This window comes from Dipodomys merriami, unplaced genomic scaffold (assembly GCF_024711535.1).
Source record: "Dipodomys merriami isolate MVZ:Mamm:240054 unplaced genomic scaffold, mDipMer1.0.p SCAF_1714, whole genome shotgun sequence".
In the NCBI taxonomy this organism is placed as follows: domain Eukaryota; kingdom Metazoa; phylum Chordata; class Mammalia; order Rodentia; family Heteromyidae; genus Dipodomys; species Dipodomys merriami.
This window is the reverse complement of record NW_027203065.1, coordinates 1-16,543: the sequence shown is the minus strand read 5'-3', so window position 1 is coordinate 16,543 and position 16,543 is coordinate 1. Positions and strand designations below refer to the sequence as shown.

Below are 16,543 nucleotides of genomic sequence, written 5' to 3'. Positions count from 1 at the left end.
TGCCTAAATTACCTTTGCAGGCCTTTAGACAGATATCAATAGAAACACACTCTCGGGTTTATAAACTTTTTTCTGAGCAGATGAACTTCATGTAGCTGATGTCAGCTCAATAGTTACTGTCAATTAAAGCACATAAAGGGGTTGAGATTTAAACTATCCCCCATATTTTAGAACATTAGCTTTTTATTATCACAGAAGACTGGCAAGTTCCTGTCCCTTACAAGGTAGTCATGAACATTAGGCATGCTTTTAAACTATCTTCCTATGACCTCCCGGCTCTGACCAGTTTTGAAGGGCCACACACAAATGACTCTAGGATCTGACATTTCTGCCATCCAAGCAGTGGCTTACTGCCTCTGGATGCTCCTCCATTGCTTTTGTCCCAGGAGTGTCTTCTCCACATTTGGATAAATGCCTCATTGGCATTTCCCTTTAGCTGGTCGCTGGACTTGAACTCGGGGCCTGAGCACTGTCCCTCAGCTCTACAGCTCAAGGCTAGCACTCTGCCACTTTGAGTACCAGACTCGGGGCTTGAATGCTGTCCCCTAACTCTTCAGTCCAGGGCTAGTACTCTGCCACTGTGAGTCTCGAGCTTGGGGCTTGAGTACTGTCCCCTGACTCTTCAGTCCAGGGCTAGTACTCTGCTGGCTGAATAGAGGTGACAGTCTCACAGGAACCTTTTTGTGCCTGGGCTGGCTTTGAACCAGTTTGCAGATCAGTGAGTCTTATAAAAGGCCATTTTACTCCAATTAAAACCAACAAGGTGGTCAACATAGAAGTCGCTTTTAAGCATGCTCTTACCTGAAACTTGTTAAGAGCCAAAGTTACATCTGACAAACTTTTAAGAATCCTCTGTGCTTTGCTCTGGGCTTGCTGGAAACTTATAAAAACCTATAAGAGCAAACTAGAATAGCAATCATTTTGATAATCCTAATTTTTTTCCTTCTTTGTGCACATTGAGGCCAATGTCAAGAACAATTTTACATTTAAACTTTATACCCAAAAATCCATTCCCTATTTTTTTAAAAACCTCCTATTAATCACCTTTAATATTTTATACTTTAGTTTTTATTTGCATTTTATAAAAAACCTCTTAAAATCTTGAGGCCAAGTGTCACTCATTGTCTCGGCTGCTTGTTTTTACACATTAAAACTTTTAAACTCAAATGACAATTTTTCCTTAATGCAAGAATTACAGTCACCTTCACTATACCACAAAGCTAGATTTAACACCTTTATAACTTCCTAATTGTAAAACATCCTAATTGTAAAACATTAAAAGCAAGTCACATTATACAAATAACTTTTTAGCCCTCTTTTTAAGGCCTTTTTAATTTTAATGTTAACATATTTAAGGGGATGTTTTAGCAATACTAATCAGATCATTACATCACTTATTTTAACCATCATGTTTTCAGTGTCTGTCTGCAGGGAAAAGAGAGAACAAAGATGGGCCACTCAGCCCCTTCTATGGAATGGGTACGCACCCAATCCGACTCTTTAGGGTTAGATGAACTGCGTTTGTGCCAGCTTGCCCTCTTTCACCATGTGTGGACTCCTCCCAGGGCCTGTCCCACCATCCATGTCCAGTTGAACTGCACTTCTGCCTGTTCACCCCTCACCCCTAAAGATAGGTCTTCTGTTGGCTTCTAGTTTTTCCTTTTCTTTTTTTTTTTTTTTTAAATTTTATTTTATTTTATTTGAGAACATACTGTACAGAGGTGCTACAATTACATGGGCAGGATAATGCATACATTTCTTACCAAGCATTGCAGCCTCCTCCTTTGTTTACCCTTCACCTCCCTTCCCCGCCTCCCCCCTCCCCCCACCCAATTATACCCCCCTCCCCCCACCCAATTATACCCCCCTCCCCCCCCACACCGACATTGTAAAGCTGGTTTTGACATGACATTTTGTACTTCTCATTGTTGCAACAGGTCCACCTGAATCCTTAAACGACTTGTTTGTCCCCATCTCCTCCACATGTTATACTGACATCAAATATAGTGAAAGCGGGGGTTACATTGTGGGGGAGGGACATACAAAGCAACAAAGAAATAATCTTATAAATGTGTTAGAAACACATGCATGAAAGAAACGAAAACATTGAAATACATATTTAAGGTTTCATTTTCGTAACATCACATTATCTGACCTTTTCCGCTTGACTCATACCTATACTAGATATTGCAAATAAGGGAAACCATGGGACCTATGCTTCTTTGGGCCTGGCTTACTTCACTTAATATAATTTTTTCCAAACCTTTCCATTTCCTAACAAATGGGGAAATGTCATTCTTTCTGATGGAGGCATAGAATTCCATTTTGTATATATACTACGTTTTCTTGATCCATTCATCTACTGAGGGGCATCTGGGTTGGTTCCATATCTTAGCTATGGTAAATAATGCTGCAATAAACATAGTTGTGCTGGTAGCTTTAGTGTGGTCTTGTTTGTAAACATTTGGGTAAATGCCCAAAAGTGGGATTGCTGGATCATAGGGGAGATCTATGTGAAGTCTTCTGAGGAACCTCCATACTGCTTTCCAAAGTGGTTGAACAAGTTTACATTCCCACCAACAATGAAGTAAGGTTCCTTTCTGTCCACATCCCCTCCAGCATCTGTTGTTGTTAGAGTTCTTGATTTTTGCTGTTCTAACTGGAGTGAGGTGATATCTCAATGTTGTTTTGATTTGCATTTCTTTTATGGCTAGGGATGTTGAACATTTCTTCATGTGTCTATTGGCCATCCTTCTTTCTTCTTCAGAGAAGCTTCTCTTTAAGTCTTTTGCCCACTCATTTATTGGGCAGTTGTTTCTTTGAGGATTTGTTGTTGGGTGGTTTAATTTTTTGAGTTCCAAGTATATTTTAGATATGAGACCCTTGTCCGTTGTATGGCTAGTAAAGATCTTCTCCCAATCGGTCGGCTTTCTATTGATCTTGCTAGCTATGTCATTTGCCCTGCAGAAGCTCTGCAACCTTATGCAATCCCATTTGTCCAACCTTTCTTTGATTTGTTGTGCTTCCGGGTCTCTATTCAGAAAATTTCGGCCTGAGCCAAGGAGACCTAGGGTTTCTCCTATTCCATCCTGTAATGTTTTCAGAGTGTCTGCTTTGACTTCAAGGTCTTTGATCCATTTGGAGTTGATTCTGGTGCAGGGTGATATATAAGGGTCTAGCTTTAGTTTTCTACATGTAGTTAACCAATTTTGCCAGCACCATTTACTGAAGAGGCTGTCTTTCTTCCATTCTATTGTTTTAGCTTCCTTATCGAAGATTAGATGGCTATAGGTCTGTAGGTTCATTTCTGGGTTTTCAATTCTATTCCATTGGTCCTGAGGTCTGTTCTTATGACAATACCAAGCTGTTTTGATTACTATGGCTTTATAGTAGAGTTTGAAATTTGGTATTGATATTCCTCCAGCAGTGTTCTTTCCGTTGAGGAGCGTTTTTGCTATTCGGGGTCTTTTATTGTTCCATATGAATTTTTGGATTGCCTCCTCTATTTCCTTGAAGAATGAGGGTGGAATTTTGATAGGTATCGCGTTGAATTTGTAGATAGCCTTGGGAAGTATTGCCATTTTCACGATGTTAATCTTGCCAATCCAGGAGCATGGGAGGTTTTGCCATTTTTTAAGTTCTGTGTTGATTTCCGTTTTCAAGATTTTAAAGTTTTCATCATAGAGGTCCTTCACTTCTTTGGTTAAGTTAATTCCTAGGTATTTTATTTTTTGTGGGGCTATTACAAATGGAGTTGCTTTCCTAATTTCAGCCACACTTTTAGTTTTTCCTTTTCTTATCTCTTGGTTCTTGAATGAAATACACAGTTTTTAGACAGACAGAACAAGTTACATCTTTGACAGTGTTAAACTAACCTTTACATTTAAATTTTTAATATTTATCCCAAATTTTAGCCAAGGGAACTAGATCCTAAACAGCCAATGCATTTTTGTTAAGCCAGATAACTTGATTACAGTATAAACAGTCTTATGTATTTTAAAACATTAGTTTTTAAAATACCAGATTTCCTAATTTGCAAGTTAAAAAATCTTTAAAAAGCCATTTAAAACAATGTGAAGATTTTTTTTTTTAGAATTTTTGGTAATGTCCAAACCTCACAACCTTTTGAATTTTAAATTTAAACTCACCCAATTGTTACAGCATGCTGACAATTTTTATCTTTGAACAAGTTCACAGACACACACACAAAACACTCACACAGATCTTAAAGCACCCAAAAAATCAAAATCAGTCATACGTACACCTTTTAAAGTTTTTAAACAAAAATGTAAGACAGTATTTCTTTTAAACTAGGTACCTTTGTTGGGCTTTATTTTTCCAGAGCTTGCTTATCTAGCAAGGCAATTCACTAATTAGTCTCTTTGAATCCCTTCTGTTGGAGGAGGGCTGGGGGAGGGGGTCACCTGAAACTAAACTAGCCAGTTTTTTTTTTAATCCAATTTTAAACAAGAGCACTTTACAAATTGTTACATTGTCAGGACTAGCTGAAAAAGTCCAAACTAGGCACACAGCCTTCTACACCCACCCTGCTGGCAGCCTCCACAAGGAGAAAATGCAGCCTGAGGCTTGAAGGGAACCAAACTAGCCCAGTAACCTTCCATGCCTCAAAGGAGGGTGGGCATAGCAGGTCTGTGACTGAGCCCAGCTGGAACTTTTATTTCCCCAGAGATGTTCAAATAAATAAATAACAAAAACACAGATAAACACAAAAACCAAGGATCCACATTTAAAACTGGTACCAATTTTAAAACAGAACTAGACAAGAACTGAAGGCTGAGTTGGCGAATAATGGGCCCCAGTTTATCCCTACCGGAACTCTGTGCTGTTCTCACTCAGCAAGCTGAATCCAGAGTCTGCTGGGTGAGCCTGCCACACTCACCCAGAACTTCCCTACCCCAGAAAACATAAAACAAACACATACTAAAGTTAACAAGACAAACAAGTGGCCACAAAGACAAAATCAAGTCTCAGTGAATGGGGTGACATCTTACCACCATTCACTTACCAGGGAACTCAACACCCCTACTCACCTCCGGAGGATTTTTCTCTTAGATTCCTGCAGACGTTGACCCAGGGGCCTTCCAAGGCGGAGGAGAATTGCCAGTCATCTTGGGGCAAGGGAAAGAAGTCCCTAGCAGCCATCCCCTCAGACTGACAGGTTCTCCCCCACGTTTAGACCCCCCCGAGGCAAGGCCCGAGGCTGAGATCTAACTGAGGCCACTCGCAGGTGGTCAGTGGCAGATTCATAAGTGACAAACAAGCAAGTTACAAAAGCAGAACCAGCGGTTTTTGTTTTTAAACGAACTAGGACAAGGTCTCAGGTGTCCTAGGAGTGACTCGCTTGTTGACCCATTTCCTTGAAAGTCACAAAACAAACACCAAAGACAATTAATGTCAGACACACACAGACAAGACTAGACAAACGCCGCGCGGTCCCCGAGTGAGCAAAAATGAGGAGAGAAACTTCAGAAGGGAGAGGCCGGCCGTGCCTTAACTCCCCCAAACACAGAGACACTCGGATCTCGTCCCCCCTCCACGCGACCCTGGAGTAGGACTCCAGGGCAGGACTAGGGTAGTGGGCACGTCTGCTTTGCCCTCTAGTCCACCACAAATTCACGCACCCTGGGGTAGAAGCCCAGGGCGGGACCAGGGTAGTGGGCATGTCTGCTTTTCCCTCTGGTCCACCACACACGTCCTGTACAGGCACTTTTGGATCCCCAAAACATAAAACGAACACGACAAACACAAAAGACAAGAGCTCTATCTTACTTCCTGCCGGTCCTGGAATCTGGGGTTTGGGGGTGCCTGGTTCCCGGCCAATGCACCAAATGAAAGACCCTAGCCCCCTAGGATACTTTCGTCAACGGGAGGGCGCCCCAGAAAACTCAGACTCCAGGCCGGGAGATGCAATAAGCAAGAGGAGTTTATTTGATGTTTGCGCAAACGTACTCTCTGTCCCGAGCAGACAGGGAGCCCCGAGCAGCGGTTACAAGCCTTTTTTTAAAGGCAAAAACCACAAGATTAATGCATAACACAAAGCATCCCATGATTGGTCCATTTAAAGGTCATCATATACGCCAACAATCACCTTGCCACTCGGGAAATTTTGTAACACTCTTTGTAAAATGACTGGCCCATGGTTGGTTTAAGGGGGGGGTTACATGGTTACAGGCCTATGATTGGTTGACACTTGGCTTAGCTTGTGGTCTTGCCAGGTGGTCGTTATCTCAAGGTCCTGTCTGGGGAATTTCTAAATGGGAACTGAGGAACACATACTGTCTGTTCTTTATCTATGACCACTGACCTTGTCCTGGGGCCGGCATCTGGTCCCTGAAACTTCTTAACTCATTTCTGGGAAGGGAAGGGTCAATGCTAGCGTAAGCAAGTTTACAGAAGCAGAATCAGCAGTTAGCAAGTTAGTAATGGTAATGGTCAATTTTTAATCTTTCAGAGGGAGGGAAGGAAGGAAGGAGGGAAGGAGGGAAGGATTAGAAAGAAGGAAGGAGGGAAGGAAGGATGGAGGGAAGGAAGGAAGGAGGGAAGGAAGGAAGGATTGGAGGGAAGGAAGAAGGAAGGAAGAAAGGAAGGAAGGAAGGAGTGAAGGAAGGAAGGAGGGAGGGAGGGAGGGAAGGAAGGAAGGAAGAAAGGATAGAGGGAAGGAAGGAAGGATTGGAAGGAAGGAAGGAGGGAAGGATTGGAGGGAAGGAAGGAGGGAGGAAGGAAGGAAGGAAGGAGTGAAGGAAGGAAGGATTGGAGGGAAGGAAGGAGGAAGGAAGGAAGGAAGGAGGGAACGAGGGAAGGAAGAAGGGAAGGAAGGAGGAAGGAAGGAAGGAAAGAAGGAAGGAGGGAAGGAAGGAAGGAAGGAGGGAAGGAAGGAAGAAAGGATGGAGGGAAGGAAGGATTGGAAGGAGGGAAGGAAGGAGGGAATTCATTCATTCATTATTCATTTCCTCCATTCCCCCTCCCCCTCCCCCCTTCCAGGAAGTGTTGGGCGGATTTCCAGGCATTGAGAAGAGGAAGCCATTGGCTGGGTTCTGGTTGAGTCTGACACACACACAGGAAATCCATCAGCAATTTGTCCCAGAAGCTTCTAGAAGCTTGGTTGGGGCAGGGGGAAGGGAAAGACAAGACCATGCACATGAGCTAATCATAATAAATCAACAACAACAACAAGAAGAACAAGAATAGTCAAGGGACCCTGGACCAGTCACCGCAAAAGATCATGGGAAGGGGTGATGTCATCATCCATCCTCAACTTCTCCCATGGAGGAGAATCCCAAGGGATGAACACAACTGGGTCCCAGATGTTGGGGAGAATGGGGGGGAGGAAACAGAAACCAGCCCCAGCCCTGGCTTCTTTCTAGAACCTTCCATGGGTTGTCCTGGAAGCGTCTCAAGTCCTTAGATCAAACAGATCCCCTGGGAAAACCTATCATCAATAGACCATGAGAGGATCAGTATCAATACCAACACCAATACCAATATCATCAATACCCTCCTTCCCTCCCCCCCTCCCCCCAAAATCATTCCTGGGCCAAAGAAGGGGGGTGGGAGTGTTGGGGTGTGTCTGGGTGGAGGGAACGCCTGCCTGGGGAATGTGCTGAGTTATTCTGAAACCTGGAACTTTCTGGGACCTTCTGGAACCTTGGGGGAACTTTCTGGAACTTTCTGGATGGATGTATGGTGGATGGATGGGTGGATGGATGGGTGGGTGGATGGGTGGATGGATGGATGGGTGGATGAGTGGATGGATGGGTGGATGGATGGATAGGTGGATGGGTGGCTGGATGGGTGGCTGGATGAGTGGATGGGTGGATGGATGGATGAGTGGATGGATGGATGGGTGGGTGGATGGATGGAGAATCGATGGGTGGATGGATGGGTGGGTGGATGGATGGATGGGTGGATGGATGGGTGGATGGATGGATGGGTGGATGAATAGGTGGATGGATGGATAGGTGGGTGGATGGATGAGTGGGTGGATGGATGGCTGGATGGATGGGTAAATGGATGGATGGATGGGTGGATGGATGGATGGGTGGATGGATGGGTGGGTGGATGGATGGATGGATGGATGGATGGATGGATGGGCGGCCCCCATCATTGCTGGTCCGCTCACCTGCAGGAAGGCCAGTGCGCACAGGATCTTGGCGGGCGCGCAGGTAGCTGAGGAGTTCGCCACCAGGCACATAGTCCATCATCCTGTACAACCAGCGGTCATCGCGCCACATGGAGAACCTGGGATGGGGTCAGGGGGAGGGAAAGGACACACACGTGAGGTGCTAGGTGCTTGCTGATTATCCAGAGTCCCTGTGGGGAAGTGCTGGGTGCTTGGTACCTGTCCTGAGTTAGTAATAGGCAGGTGCTGGGTGCTTGGTACCTGACTTATGTAAACAGTAGGGAGGTGCTGGGTGTGAAGTCCCGTTCCTGGGTCACCATGGGGAGGTGCTGGGTGCTTAGTTCCTATCCTTGGTCTCCATGGAGAGGTGCTGAATGCTTAGGCTCAGTCCTTGTTCCCCAGGTGGTAGTGCTGGGTGCTTAGTTCCAGTTCTGGGTTACTCTGAGGAGGTGCTGGTTGCTTAGTCCCTGTCCTGGGTCATCATGGGATGGTGCTAGGTTCTCAGTACCTCCCCTGGGTCACCATGGAGAGGTGCTGGGTGCTTAGTCCCAGCCCTGGGTCATCATAGGATGGTGCTGGGTGCTTAGTCCTGGTCCTGGGTTACTCTGAGGAGGTGCTGGTTGCTTAGTCCCAGCCCTGAGTCGTCATGGGATGGTGCTGGGTGCTTGGGAATCATCCTAGGTCACTATGATGAGGTGTTGGGTGCTTAGTCCCAGCCCTGGGTTACTATGGGGTGGTGCTGGGTGCTTGGGGATCATCCTGGGGAGGTGCTGGGTGCTTAGTTCCTGTCTTGGGTCATTATGGGATGGTGCTGGGTGCTTGGGGGATATTGTGAGTCACTATGGGAAGGTGCTGGGTGCTTAGTCCCCACTCTGGGTCACCCTGGGATAGTGCTAGGTGCTTAGTCCCAGCCCTGGGTCATCATGGGATAGTGCTGGGTGCTTAGTCCTGGCCCTGGGTCACCATGGGGAGGTGATGGGTGCTTAGTCCTGGTCCTGGGTCACCATGGGGAGGTGCTGGGTGCTTAGTCCCTGCCCTTGGTCACCATGGGGAAGTGCTGAGTACTTACTCCTGGATCTGGGGCACCATAGGGAGGTGCTAGGTGCTCAGTCCCCATCCTGAGTCACTATGGGGAGGTGCTGGGTGCTCAGTCCCCATCCTGAGTCACTATGGGGAGGTGCTGGGTGCTTAGTCCCCACTTTGGGTCACCATGGGGAGGTGCTGGGTGCTCAGTCCCTGGGTCATCATGGGGAGGTGCTGGGTGCTCAGTCCCTCCCCTGGGTCATCATGGGGAGGTGCTGGGTACTTAGTCCTGGCCCTGGGTCATCATGGGGAGGTGCTGGGTGCTTAGACCTGGCCCTGGGTCACCATGGGGAGTTGCTGGGTGCTTAGTCCCCATCCTGGGTTACCATGGGGAGGTGCTGGGTGCTTAGTCCTGGCCCTAGGTCACCATGGGGAGGTGCTGGGTGCTTAGTCTTGGTCCTGGGTCACCATGGGCAGGTACTGGGGGCTTATTCCCCATCCTGGGTCACCATGGGGAGGTGCTGGGTGCTCAGTCCCCATTCTGGGTCACCATGGGGAGGTGCTGGGTGCTTACTGCTGGATCTGGGGCACCTTAGGGAGGTGCTGGGTGCTCAGTCCCCATCCTGAGTCACTATGGGGAGGTGCTGGGTGCTGAGTCCCCACTTTGGGTCACCATGGGGAGGTGCTGGGTGCTCAGTCCCTGCCCTGGGTCACCATGGAGAGGTGCTGGGTGCTCAGTCCCTGAGTCACCATGGGGAGGTGGTGGGTGCTAAGTCCCTGCCTTGGGTCACCATGGGGAGGTGCTGGGTGCTCAGTCCCCAAAGCCAGGGCACCCAACGGCCTGGTTCCTGCCAGGCCACGCCCCCCAGGCCAGCCATCCAATGGCAGCACGCCCAGGCCACGCCCTCAAAGCCAGACTACACAATAGCATCACTGTTGCCAGGCCACGTCCCCCCAGGACCAGCAGCCCAATGGCCTTACTTCCAAGCCATACCCCCAAAGCCAGGACTCTCAATAGCCTAGTTCCTGCCAGGCCATGGCCCCTAGGCCCAGCGGCCCAATGGCCTTACTTCCAAGCCACGCCCCCCAGCCCAGCCGACCAATGGCATTACGTCCAGCCGCCCAATGGTGTCTTTCCAGGCCACGCCCCCAAACCCCAGCGGCCCAATGGCCTCTGTTCCAGGCCACGCCCCCACTGACTCTCCCGTCAGCTCCACGCCCTGCAGGCCACGCCCACCGCGACGCCACGCCCATCAGAAAGCCACGCCCTCCCGCGTCCCCGCCTCTTAAAGGCGCCTCGTCCCGGAGGCCTCTACGCACCGACGGTGACACGGGGGCCGCCCGGGTCGGCGTCCTCGGGGGTCCTGCGCGCTTCCGCTTCCGGATCCGGACGGCGCAGTGGTGGCCATGGCGGCGGCGGCGGCGGCGACGCTCCGCGGCCCCGCCACGGCTGCATTTCCGGGCGCGGCCGCCGGCGCCCTCGCATCGATGTCATCAGCCGGCGCCAAGACGCGGGCGCGCATGCGCGCGCTCTCGGCGGAGTGCCACTGGGCATGCACATAGGGTTAGCGGGGGAGGGGCCGAACGCTCCCAGCGGAGAGCCATTGCGCATGCGCAGAGGGTTCTTCAGCGGGGACAGGCTGAGCCGGCCTGGCGGAGCGCCATTGCGCTTGCGCACAGGGTTAGGCAGCTGGGAGGGGCTGAGCCAGCCTGCGCCAATGCCCATGCGCACAGGGTTCGTCAGCAGGGAGGGGCCTAGCGCTCCCGGCAGAGCGCCGCTGCGCATGCGTGTCCCTTGGCTGCTTGTTCCCACTGCCCTCCCGCGTGTGGACCCACGGCGCATGCGCACAGGTTGAATCGGCCGGGAGGCGCAGAGCGGACCCTGGAGGGTCGAGTTGCGCATGCGCACAGCTTGAGTCCGCCGGGAGGTGCCTAGGGGACCCCGGAGGATCGAGGTTCCGTCCGCATTGCGCATGCGCACTGGTTGAGTCGTCCGGCACCGTCCGGGCCGAGCGTGTGGTGCGTGCATGCGTGGGATTCCCTCGGTTGGTCTGGTTGGTACTGCGCATGCGTGCCACCTTGGGGGGAGGTCCTCCGCGCTGCACCGCGCATGCCTAAGCCAGCACGCCCCGTCCCTCCCCCCCGCCCCCCCCCCCCGCCGAGCAGGAACACGCATGCGTGTGCTCCCGGGCTCTGCGAGGTACGGATCTGCGCATGCGCGGGATTGGGCTGCGCTGCCCTGCAACGCGCATGCGCGGTTCCCAGAGACAGACTGACAGACAGACACAGGGACAGTGAAACAGAGTCAGACAGACACTGGGACAGAGACGACACACAGATGGACACAGAGAGACACAGACAGATAGATGGACACAGACAGACACAGAGAAGACAGAGACATGGGCAGGCAGAGACAGACAGACACAGAATGACAGACAGAGAGACAGACAGACAGAGGCAGAGCCAGACAGACAGGGAATGACAGAGAGAGACAGACACAGGCCGACAGACAGAGACGGACAGACATAGAGCAAGACAGACAGACACTGGGACAAAGACAGACAGAGACAGACACACAGATGGACACAGAGAGAGACACAGACGGATAGACAGACATAGGCAGAGACAGACACAGACATAGAGAAAGACAGACAGACACAGAGAATGACAGACAGACACGAAAGACAGACAGAGAATGACAGAGAGACACAGACAGACAGACAGATACTGACACAGGCAGACAAAGAAACACAGAACGAGACCCAGACAGACACAGGAGACAGAGACAGAGAGACAAAGAGACAGACAGACACAGAAGTCAGAAGTAGACTGATGACAGACAGACAGACCGAGACAGACAAAGACAGAATGAGACAGAGACAGACAGACAGTGAGACAGACATGGACAGGCAGACCAACAGGCAGACACAGACAAGACAGACAGACAGAAAGACAGAGACAGAAGTAGACTGACAGACACAGACAGACAGACAAAGAAAGAGAGAACGAGACACAGACAGACTGACAGAGGAGACAGACAGAGACAGAGAGACAAAGACAGACAGACACAGACATGGACAGGTAGAGACACGCAGACCAACAGACAGACTGACAGAGGAGACAGACAAAGACAGAGACAGACAGAAGAAGACACAGACAGACAGAGACAGAGACAGAGCTTGACCTACTCCATTGAGGTCAGGACTTGGTTCCAAGTCACTCAAGTGTGAAAATGTTAATCCCACCCATATTTAATCAACATCCATCCACCCATCCATCCTCCATCCATCCATCCACCCACCCATCCACCTATCCATCCACCCATCTATTCACCCATCCATCCATCCATCCACCCATCCACCCTCTGATCCACCCATCCATCCATCCACCCATCCGTCCACCTATCCATCCATCCACGTATCCATCTATCCACCCATCCATCCACCCACCCACCCATCCATCCATCCACCCATCCATCCATCCATCCACCCATCTACCCATCTATCCACCCATCCATCCATCCACCCATCCACCCATCTATCCACCCATCCATCCATCCACCCATCCACCCATCTATCCACCCATCCATCCATCCACCCATCCATCCATCCATCCACCCTCCCATCCATCCACTCATCCATCCACCCACCCATCCATCCATCCATCCACCCATCCATCCATCCTCCATTGAGATGAACACTTGGGTCCAAGTCACTCAACTGTGCAAATGTTAATCCCTTCCATATTCCATCAACAGCAGGACTTGGGTCCAACTCATTCAAGTGTGCAAATGTTAATCCCTTCCCTCCTTCCTCCATGGAGAGGAGTTGGGTCCATCACTCAATTGTGCAAATGTTAATCCCATCCGTCTGTCCTCCATCCAGATGAGGACTTGGGTCCAACTCACTGAAGTGTGCAAACGTTAATCCCACCCATATTGTATCAGGACTTGGGTCCAAGTCACTCAAATGTGTAAATGTTAATCCCATCCATATTCAATCAACATCCATCCACCCACCCATCCATCCACCCATCCACCCACCCATCCCCCATCCATCCATCCACCCTTCTATCCACCCATCTGTCCATCCATCCACCCATCCGTCTATCTGTCTGTCTGTCCATCTATGCATCCATCCCTCTGTCTATCCAGGTGTCTGTCTATCTACTCTCTGTCTGTCTGTCCATTCATGGATCCATCCATCCATCTGTCTATCCACATGTCTGTCTGTCTATCTATCTACTATATCTATCCACCTATCTGTCTGTCTGTGTGTCTATCTATACATCTCTCTGTCTGTCCAACCATCCATCCATCTATCCATTTATTCATGTATCTTATCTGTGTATCTATCTATCATCTATCCATCCGTCTGTCTGTCTATCCACCTACCAGCCTGTCTGTCCATCCTTCTGTCCATCTGTCTATCCATCCATCTGTCCATCTGTCAGTCTGTCTGTCTGTCCATCCATCCATCTATCCATCTATTATCCATCTATCCATCTGTCTGTCTGTCCATCCATCCACCCATTTGTCTATCCATCTATCCATCTGTCAGTCTGTCTGTCTATCCATCTGCCCATCTGTCTATCCATCTATCCATCTGTCAGTCTGTCCATCCATCCATCTACCCATCTATCAGTCTGTCTGTCTGTCCATCCATCCACCCATCTGTCTATCTGTCTTATCTATCCATCTTTCAGTCTGTCTGTCCATCCATCCATCCATCTATCTAGGTATCAGTCTGTCTGTCTGTCCATCGATCCATCCATCTAGCTAGCTATCAGTGTCTGTCTGTCCATCCATACACCCATCTGTCTATCCGTCTATCCATGTATCAGTCTGTCTGTCTGTCCATCCTTCCGCCCATTTGTCCATCCATCTCTCAGTCTGTCTGTCTGTCCATCCATCCGCCCATCTGTCTATCCATCCATCTATCCATCTGTCAGTCTGTCTGTCTGGGTGAAGAACTCTGAAAAGGGACAAACTTTCTAGAACCATCTCCTTTCCCCGGGCCGGTGTGTGTGTGTGTGTGTGTGTGTGTGTGTGTGTGTGTGTGTGTGTGTGTGTCTGTCTGTCTGTCTGTCTGTCTGTCTGTCTGTCTGTCTGTCTGTGTGTACCTCCTAGACTTCACCGGTCCATCTGCCATGACCGTTGGATTCAGAACCTTCTAGAACGCGGTGCCGTCTCCACCACCCTATCTAGGACTCGCTGCCCAGTGCTCGGGACAAGATGTCATCTGCTCATACACGTGTGTGCGTGCGTGTGCGTGCATGTGGCCCAGCCGGTCGCCCTGGGAAACGCCCTGGGTCACCATGATGATGATGATGATGATGCCCGGAGTTCACATCCTTCCTGGGTCACCATGATGATGATGATGATGATGATGATGATGATGATGATGATGATGATGATGATGATGATGATGATGATGGATGGATGGATGGATGGGTGGATGAATGGATGGATGGATGGGTGGGTGGATGGATGGATGGGTGGATGGATGGATGGATGGATGGTGGATGGATGGGTGGATGGATGAATTGATGGATGGATGGGTGGGTGGATGGATGGATGGATGGGTTGATGGATGGGTCAATGGATGGATGGATAGATGAGTGGATGGGTGGGTGGATGGATGGATGGATGAATGGATGGATGGGTGGCTGGCTGGGTAGATGGATGGATGATGGGTGGGTGGGTGGATGGATGAGTAGATGGATGGATGGATGGATGGGTAGGTGGATGGATGAGTGGATGGATGGGTGGCTGGCTGGGTAGATGGATTGATTGATGGATTGATGGATTGATGGATGGGTGGATGGATCGGTGGATGGGTGGATGGATGGATGGATGGATGAATGGATGGATAGATAGATGGATGGGTGGATGGATGGGTAGATGGATGGGTGGGTGGATGGATGGATGGATAGATAGATGGATGGGTGGATGGATGGGTGGATGGGTAGATGGATGGATGGATGGGTGGATGGATGGATTTGTGGATTTCCCCCCTAGGCCACCAAAGACCTAAGTTCTTCTCCTCCTGTCTCTCTGTCTCCAGGTGCAGAGAAGTTGATCCTCCACATACAGAAGCACAGCATCCCCTTCGCCCTGGCCACCAGCTCAGGGACTGAGGCCTACCAGGCCAAGACCAGCGCACACCGGGAACTGTTCGGTGCCTTTCACCACATGGTGCTGGGTGATGACCCCGAGGTCAAGGCCAGCAAGCCCGCCCCGGACATCTTCCTGGCCTGCGCCCGCAGGTTCTCCGGACATCTTCCTGGCCTGCACCCCCAGGTTCTCCGGACATCTTCCTGGCCTGCAACCGGAGGTTCTCTCCTAATCCCCCCCCCCCTGTCAACCAGGTAAACTGAGGCCTCGGGCCTCGGGTCCACTGCATGGACCACACACAGAGAGACACACAGACAGACAGACATGGACGGATACACAGATACACAGACCAGACAGACAGACAGCCAGACACAGAAACACACAGATAGACGCAGAGACGGACACAGAGACACAGATAGACACATGGACAAACCAGACAGACATGCAGACAGACAGACAGGCAGATAGACACACAGACTGACAGGCAGACAAACCAGATAGAGACACAGACACAGAGACAGACTCATAGACAGACAGACAGACAGACCACAGAGACACAGACAGACAGACACACTCCGATAGACAGACAGACACACTGACAGAGAGATAGACACACAGACACACAGACACAGAGACCAGACAGATAGACAGACAGACAGACACAAGAGACGGGACAGACACACAGATTCACAGACCTACCAGACAGACCACAGAGACACAGACAGACAGACACACTGATAGACACACACACAGACAGATAGACACAGACAGACGCACAGATACACAGACCACGCAGACAGACAGAGAGACAGAGCACAGAGACACGGACAGACAGACACACACCAATAGACAGACAGATAGACATACATATGCAGACAGACACACAGACAGACAGACTACAGAGACACACAAATAGGCATATAGACAGACAGACGGATACAGAGACAGACACACACAGATAGACAGACACAGAGACACTTGACCAGACACAGACAGACACACATACAGAGACAGACAGACAGACATGAGTCCAGACAGACAGATACACAGAACAGACCAGACAGACCGACCACAGAGACACAGACAGACAGATATAGGGACAGACAGACACACAGAGACAGACAGAGAGACACGGACAGACACACAATCACACAGATGGATGGACGGATGGAGAGACGGATGGACAGACGGCCCCAGGGGAACAGGGAGGGAGACTCCTTGGCACAGTGCTCACCTGGCCCACACCAGGCCCTGGGTGGGGGAGG

At 50.1% G+C, this 16,543-nt stretch overlaps 2 long non-coding RNA genes across 2 annotated transcripts; one reads left to right on the top strand and one right to left on the bottom strand.

Moving 5' to 3' along the window:
- Positions 1–5,926: 5,926 nt before the first annotated feature.
- Positions 5,927–10,652, bottom strand: LOC138829433 (uncharacterized). The gene is made up of 3 exons (XR_011372604.1): positions 10,484–10,652; positions 8,141–8,259; positions 5,927–7,450 (listed from the first exon to the last, which is right to left on the bottom strand). It is a non-coding gene; the product is annotated as an uncharacterized lncRNA (long non-coding RNA).
- Positions 10,653–11,027: 375 nt separating this feature from the next.
- Positions 11,028–15,518, top strand: LOC138829432 (uncharacterized). The gene is made up of 3 exons (XR_011372603.1): positions 11,028–11,182; positions 15,229–15,430; positions 15,465–15,518. It is a non-coding gene; the product is annotated as an uncharacterized lncRNA (long non-coding RNA).
- Positions 15,519–16,543: the final 1,025 nt, after the last annotated feature.